Source organism: Aplysia californica, unplaced genomic scaffold, assembly GCF_000002075.1.
Source record: "Aplysia californica isolate F4 #8 unplaced genomic scaffold, AplCal3.0 scaffold00020, whole genome shotgun sequence".
In the NCBI taxonomy this organism is placed as follows: Eukaryota; Metazoa; Mollusca; class Gastropoda; order Aplysiida; family Aplysiidae; genus Aplysia; species Aplysia californica.
Window position 1 is genome coordinate 2,204,722 of NW_004797290.1, and position 7,755 is coordinate 2,212,476.

Genomic DNA, 7,755 nt, shown 5'->3' on the forward strand with positions numbered 1-7,755 from the left:
CTCTCTCTCTCTCTCTCTCTCTCTCTCTCTCTCTCTCTCTCTCTCTCTCATAATCAGCTGTTCAAATCAATGCGAATTCCTGACGTTCCGAAGGGATTGAGAAAAAAGGGGAAATCTTTTATGCATAAAATTAGAATTAATCTGCGCAACTAGGCCTATCGGATGAGAACCGTGAGTCTTCTTTTCTGTTGTTGTTTATTGTTTACTGACTCAACTGACTGCCTGTGGTCAGGAGCTGACGTTGTTCAAGTAAGCCCTAGACTACTAAGATAGAGAGTCTAATATAAAACATTCCCCATATTTCTTGAGTAAGTTACTGTTACTGCCTTCTTTCCAGAGCGTTTAAGTGCCCACTGTTCACTCCACACCACAGAGCCAGCGTGAGTACTAAATTAAGATTCTATTGTTGTCTATAAAACCTTGTTTGAAATTTATGTTTGAATTGTTTGTTGTGCGCAACCATCAATCCCAACTAGATTCTAGATCTAGATCTAGATCTAGATTCTAGATATCTGGACTCTAGATATAGATCTCGAAATCTACTCTTCTCAAGATCTAATCTAGAATATAGATCTAGATTTTCTAGTCTCTAGTCTTCTTAGTCTTCTAAATCTATTTATAGAATCTAGATCTAGATATAGAATTTAGATCTAGATCTAGATTCTAGATAGTTCTTGTCTTGTCCCTGTTCAAACTGTTACGTTGTATTTATAACAATAACATGATGATGAATTTGGTCTCTTTGTCATCCGCTATGTTTTGTTTGTTTTCTCTTTTCACAATGACTTCTCTGTCTTTTTTTCTATGTTCTATTCTACTCTATTATAGCATAGAGTGAGTGCCAAAGCAGCAAGGCTTATTTTTTTCGAGCATCTCTAATTGTAGTGTCGGTGGGTGTTGTTGCTTTTTGTTGTCCTAGCAGCCTAGTGTCTAGTCTTGTCATGAAAGAGTCTTCCTAGGACCTAGATAAAGATCTGAAGAAAGCAAGACTTTGGCTGGATCATTATGGAATGATAAGGACAAGGAAGGATGATCATCTTGATCGCTCTTAGCTCAGTGTCCCTTCTAAGACAAGTGCGGTTCTTTCCCTGGACAAGACCGGTGGTTGTGGTCACTTTTGTTCTCTGTATAGAGTGGACAAGAGATGATCATCATCCGGTGCCTTGTCGACTGGCATTGGCGATCATGGACCTCCACTTCACATTGTCTCTTGCGTTAGAAGCAATGGTGTCTGTTGTTCTTGCTGCTCCCTGCTATGTTGTCAACTTGTCCAGTATCTTTTCCCTCTGTCTGCCTCTCTTTCTATCAAACTTGCCTGTTGTTGCAATATTCTCCTATATATATATATGCTTGTCTTTCCAAATTGTGTGTCCAAAGAAATGTGCCTGTCGCTTTCATGTATATATTTGTCATTATAAGCTGTCGTCTGCAATTTGCTTCAACCAAGACTTCTTCATTTGTTTTTCTAGAGCTGTCCATGGGATACGCTGCATGCATGCGTCTTATGAACCACAACTCTGTCGCCTCCATTGTTTTTTCCAGCTGTTTATTGATTGTCCATGCTTCGCACCCGTATTATGATAGGATTGGCTCGATGTAACTTCAATACTCTTTTTATTGTTTCCAGTTACAGATTGATGTTTGTGAGTATCTGTTTCATTTTGTGGAAGGTTGCTTTTGCTTGGCTAATGCGACTTTTCATTTCGATGTGACATCTCCCATCTGATGATATAATGGTCCCCAAATATTTAAAATGTTGTACTGGACAAGAGATAGATTGCTGAAAACACTCTTCATTCAGTTTCAAGTAAATCCAAACCAGATATAATTTATCAACTCTCAAAAAAGCATTTTTGCCTACTTTGAAGGTGCTCAAAAAGACAAACTGGTCAATAGAATAGGGGTTCGCTGTTGTTTTGTTGCAATACAGACTAGTACCTTCACCTTTGTTTACCACGCTGGCTCGCATCTCACAATGTGGAGCTTATCCACCCGAGGCCATACACCAAACAATGTGGGCACAGTGGTGACATCAGCCTTGCCAGCCAATTCAGTCTTTGCCCTCAGCGTTTAAAGACAGCTTCCAATTGCCAACTGGCCTCTCTTTCTTACAAAGGAAGGACAACTGTTCAGTACAAATTACATAATTTAAAAAAAATTATATCAGTACCATTATCATGCAACCTATTACTTTCAGTACATCTATTGTCAGAATGGCTCTAGACTTAGAATCTTTATTGCCAATATAAATGTTAAGCCTGCTTTGATTCTGGTGTTCTAATCCCCACCTACTTCTCTGAGTTACTTTTACTTTTATCTGGCCCTGACCCCAGGCCAGCTTTGACAAGGACCACCCAGTCAGAGAACAAGGAATTTTAATGAGGAGAGATGTACCTTGTTCGGCTGTCTGGGCCTAAAACAATACCACGACTTTCCCCCTTTTCCCCTTCTCCCCTTTTCCATCCTCATCCCGGCCAGTCTCTTAATTTCCTGTTGTAGCATTTGACACAGTTCCCCACGTAGAACAGTCTTATGAAAACGGAGAAGTGCAATCATGAAGAAAGAATAAAACCCTTGAACACATATATATGATTTGTTCAATGTGTGTGTGGGTGTGTGTTTAGTACAGTGTACAGTATCTAATTCTGGACTTGATCTGCATGGGACAGTATAATTGGTAAGGTATCAAATGACAAAATTTTGTCATCACACAGGTTTCGTTTTTACAAGGCCAGTGCACATCGAAACTTTGTGTAAGTAAGTCTTTGGGTGAAGTATAGGGGCCAGGTCCAAGAGGTAGTTAGTTACATCTCACTTTCAGTTTGTTTTCTAGTAAAGTAGAAAGTCTTGTTTCATGTCAGTCAAGTCTATTTCTATGCATTTCAGTGGCTTCAGTCAATGTCTAAAAACTAATTCTTGTTACAATGAGTTTGAAACTGCATGGATTTCCTTCTACAAACCCTTTTTGAACATTTACTTACTTCTCTGTCTGTCTGTCTGTCTGTCTGTCTGTCTGTCTGTCTGTCTGTCTGTCTGTCTGTCTGTCTGTCTGTCTGTCTGTCTGTCTCTCTCTTTCTCTCTCTCTACCTCTCTCTCTTTCTCTCTCTCTCTCTCTCACACACACACAAACACACACACACACCTACACACTCACACACACATACACATCTGAAGATGTAGGTACCGTATAAAATAAATAGTATCTGTTTGTCTATCTGTCTGTCTGTTTGTCCGTCTGTCTGTTTGTCTGTCTGTCTCCCTCTCTTTCTCTTTCTCTCTTTGTCTCTCTCTCTCTCTCTCTCTCTCTCTCTCTCTCTCTCTCTCTCTCTCTCTCTCTCTCTCTCTCTTTGTCTTTCTCTGTCTCTCTGAGAGTGGTTGGCGGGTGCTCTGGTGTGATTTGCTCCTTCCTTCCTACCAAACATCTATCGTCCTGATCTTCTTTTTTGTGTTTGTTACTCTCTTGTAACACCTTTAATCTTCCGCACTTATATCGCTTTATTGTGTTGCAAGTGCCTTAAAACACTTACTAAAACTCTGTTTCTCTGTCTCTCTCTCTCTTTTAAAATCTCCCTCTCTTTCCCCCTCTCTCTCCCTCCATCCCTCTCTCCCCCTCCCTCTCTCCCCCTCCCTCTTTCCCCCTATCTCTCCCTACTCTCTCTCTCTCCCCCTCTCTCTCTCTCTCTCTCTCTCTCTCTCTCTCTCTCTCTGTCTCTGTGTTGTAGGTGGTTTGGTTTTTGGAGGGGGAGATGTATTGATATGAATTACAATTTGTCAGTTCAACACATCAGGAACCACGCCTGACCAGCTATGTGCCATTCTCCCTTCTTTCTCTTCTTGTTCCCCTTTGGTGCAATTGATTTGCATCTATGTAACTATTTTTCCTACTTTGTACCCCCCCCCCTCTCTCTCTCTCTCTCTCTCTCTCTCTCTCTCTCTCTCTCTCTCTCTCTCTCTCTCTCTCTCTCTCTCTCTCTCTCTCTCTCTCTCTGTGTGTTTCACATGTAAACACATTTTTTTATTAGTCATGTGAATCTGCGAGAAAAGGAAAGAAGTTACAATACATGTATAATGAGAGCAAAGACGCTCAGCTACCCTTTTAGTATTATAGAGTGAAGATATTTTTTCAGAGCTGAAATGTTTCTCCTCTCTGCTACATGCAAATGGACGAAGAATAAAGTAGGACAATAAAATTGCAGAGCTCAACAATCAGCCTTACATACATGGTCCTAATTAACATGATAGTAATGGGTGGAAAGCACTCAGTCGTCAGGAATCATTTATTTTGCACACACACATTGGCGAATCAAAAGGGAAATGAAGCGTTCCCATGAAAAGGGTAAAAGTCTAAACACTAAAAAGTCGGGTTTTTTTCGTCGGTGGTGAAAAAGAAAGAGCTCTTCATGCTTGCTTTTCACTCTCTCTCACACAGTGATTTACATATTTTAATGTTTTTCTCTTTCGCGTTGAAATTTGAAGAGACCACAGCAAACTTATTGTCATTCCTTCAAACACGTCTCATATTTTTTTTCTTCCGTTTATTATCTCAGATGTTTGCCGTTTCATTCAACTTCAAGCCTCCCAAAATCGACTACTACCCCCCCCCCCCCACTCACACACACATACACACACCAAAAACAACCCTCACACAACCAAAAAAAACCCCAAACAAACAAAACAAACAAAAACAACAACAAAAAACAACAAAACAAAATGAACTACGCAATGTGTAGTACACTGCGGCCTTAGCTGAAAGAAATTGTGGACCAACATGTGCATCGAGTTAAGATGAGATCTTATTGAAAGATGTTTTTATTCCCTCTTCATAATTTAGAAAACTTTAAAAAAATCTCTTGAAAATGAAGCTACATTTAAACAGAGACCTAGCAGAGACAGACAGACAGACAGACAGACAGACAGACAGACAGACAGACAGACAGAGGGGCTCTCGTGGCCTAGAGTTTAAGGTGTTGGCCTCTCATTCAAAGGTCCCAGGTTCGAATCCGGGTAGCGACCGAAAAATTTTATTCTCTAAAATTGTCCAATTTCACCTCCTTTCCTGCTTTCTAGCAATGTTCTGTCGTCTGCTTTTGTCTCCTCTTTCTGCACCCACCTGGGGGGAGAAAGTGTAAGAGAGAAAGAGAAACACACCCACACGCACACGTACACACACACACACACACACTCTCTCTTTCTCCCCCCCCTCTCTCTCTTTGTCTCTCTCTCTCCCTCTCTCTCTTTCAGTATAGTACAGCGAGAAATTTATCTTGGACTTGGACCAGCGTGTGTTGTTGAGCGGTTCGGTGCTTCTCTGTCGCACGCAGGAGAGCCGAGTTCGATTCCCATGCGGTGAAAAAATATTTGAGTATTCTCGAACTTTCTTTTGGAATGTATCCCTCTCACTCTCAGCCCGGGTTAGCCCTGACAGGCGTGGTCGGAAGCCTGCCCCCTTAATGGTCTAAACTGTGTCGATTAGGGAGTAAAAACACTTACATTAAAACAAACATTATTTTGGTAACTAACGTGGGAGGGAGACATATATATATATATTATAAGATATGTATAAATATGTATTATATTATATTCATTTTATTATTATATAACGTCTTACGGCGACCCCGCGACACCCCGGATATTGTGCACGCACTAGGTCAAGCAGTTCGAAATGAGGGCATACTTAGAGTGTAGTGAACGGTGCACCCGTCTATCTATCTATCTATCTATCTATCTATCTATCTATCTATCTATCTATCTATCTATCTATCTATCTATCTATCTATATCTTTCTCTCCCCCCCCCCCTCTCTGTCTTTCACTCTCACTCTTTCTTCACTTTTATAACAAATAAAACAATATAGAAATTCATTCGTACACTCTGTAGTGAGGTTACTGAACTCACAGTTCTACAAATGAAACACAGAGAGAGGGGGGGGGGGAGAGGGAGGGAGAGAGAGAGAGAGAGAGAGAGAGAATGTTTTACGGAGCGGGTTGTTTCAGCACGTGAGACATGTTTACTAAAGTCCTGTCTTGTTGTGCGTATGCCTGAGTGCACCTTACTTTTGTAACATCTGCTGCCATTGTAAACGACCCAGACAAATTTCTCCCTGCGAGATGAATAAATAAAAATTGTCATTGTCATAAGTCACACGCCACAAGGCACTGAATATGTTTCTTGAGTCATGTCGTATACTGTAACAGTCACACAGTGGCTCTTGATTTGTTTGTTATGGACGATTTTTTAAAGGAGCCCATGACTTCAGACGAAGATGGACTTATTTCACTAAAAGACTTTATCTCTTATGTTTGTCTGTTATGTTTTCTGGAAAGTTGACCCTATCATCCCATGAAACAGTGGCAGACTGACTGTAAACTATGTACAACATTTTCAGGTGGATTTTTAACTAATTTTAACTAGAGTTTTATCACAAGGATTTTTTTAGAAATCGAAACTGTTTTACCACATACAGTTTTATTCTGCTATCTTCATCCTGCATAAATTCTACTTCGCCACCTCCCTGTTGACGTGATTATAATGAGCAATCAATTTTATTCGCGTATCATAAACCAATTTTGGAACTGGAGCGGCAATGGCAGTAACCTAGTTATCGAACCCGTGTGGGACGAAAACGGGTTCTCCCGTTGTGAAAGAGGTGATGGCTGACAGGGAAAAAAAAAAACACACTTAAAAAAACACACGTGGCGACAATAATAGTAGCTACATGTATTTGTTGTTGTTTTTGTTTTGTTTTGGTTTAGATCATCCGAGTAGAGAAATGAGAGGCGAACCATGATCACCGATGTCGTTTTAGACCTGGCTCTTGACGTTGAAAAAGAAGTTTGCCCTGCTGTCAAACGTGACCTAAAAAAAAAAGCAAACCCCATTGCATATAATCTGTTTGACTGAAAATGATTAATAAATGATTTTGAGTCGTTTTCGTTTTTATCCCTTAATATGTTTACTTTTGTGGCTATTGGCGCTTATATGTTGATTTTAAAAAAAACGAAAGCAAGAAAAGTCGTTGTACAATTAATCATTGTTCATGAAGACATTAGATTATATGAAAAGCAAGACTCATGTATGTTTTACAATAGATTCATGAGCAGTTTATTAATAATTTTTATCGTATACATGTACATGCATTGTGCAAATGCAAGTTAAATTGTATACAGAGACAACTGATTTTTCAGAGGAAATGCTGTGTCATACAAATTGAACCAATACATGCAGTAATGTAGATATTTTGGTACCGGTCAGTGTCAGGCTAAGATAAGATATAATTTACATTTTTATTGTCTAGATCCTGGCACATTGGTTTGGTGTTTCACCATGTGTTCTGATAATGAATTCTGACATACGATTTTCTTTTATTTATGCAGTGGCTGTTTTTACGATCCTGTAAAGAAGGTTTTCGGGGCTATTTTAACGGTAATGTAAAGATGGTCTTCGGGGCGAAGACGCTCTTCTGTACTGAAGTCAATGACCGAACAACAAATGGAACCCCTCTGTCTCTTCGCGGCACCGCGCGCAGCACGCCCGGTGGAACCAGAGAGGTGGTGGAACATACAAAATGGCCGCCAACCGTGGTCGCCCAGCGCGAACTGCGGTATTTTCTTAGGATTTTAGTAGGGTTGGGCTGTGGGCTACGGTATGGGAGGGAATATGTGCAAAAAAGAGGGGTGAAGGTGGCGGGGCGGGGCGGGGTGGACCTGGGGAAGTAAGATGGAGAGAGGAAAAGTAAAAGAAAGAGAGAGAGAGAGA

At 40.5% G+C, this 7,755-nt stretch overlaps 1 protein-coding gene across 6 annotated transcripts in view; it reads left to right on the plus strand.

Moving 5' to 3' along the window:
• Positions 1–49: 49 nt before the first annotated feature.
• LOC101851621 overlaps positions 50–7,755 on the plus strand; it is a 41,625-nt gene continuing 33,919 nt past the window's right edge. The window contains exons 1-3 of one of the 6 annotated variants that reach the window (XM_035972057.1): positions 160–171; positions 338–380; positions 1,628–1,643. The gene's annotated coding sequence lies outside the window, so the exon portion shown is untranslated. Of the gene's footprint in view, positions 381–1,627; positions 1,644–7,755 lie in introns of all 6 variants that reach the window. The other 5 variants (XM_035972055.1, XM_035972058.1, XM_005090684.3 and 2 more) reach the window with 5 other exon arrangements.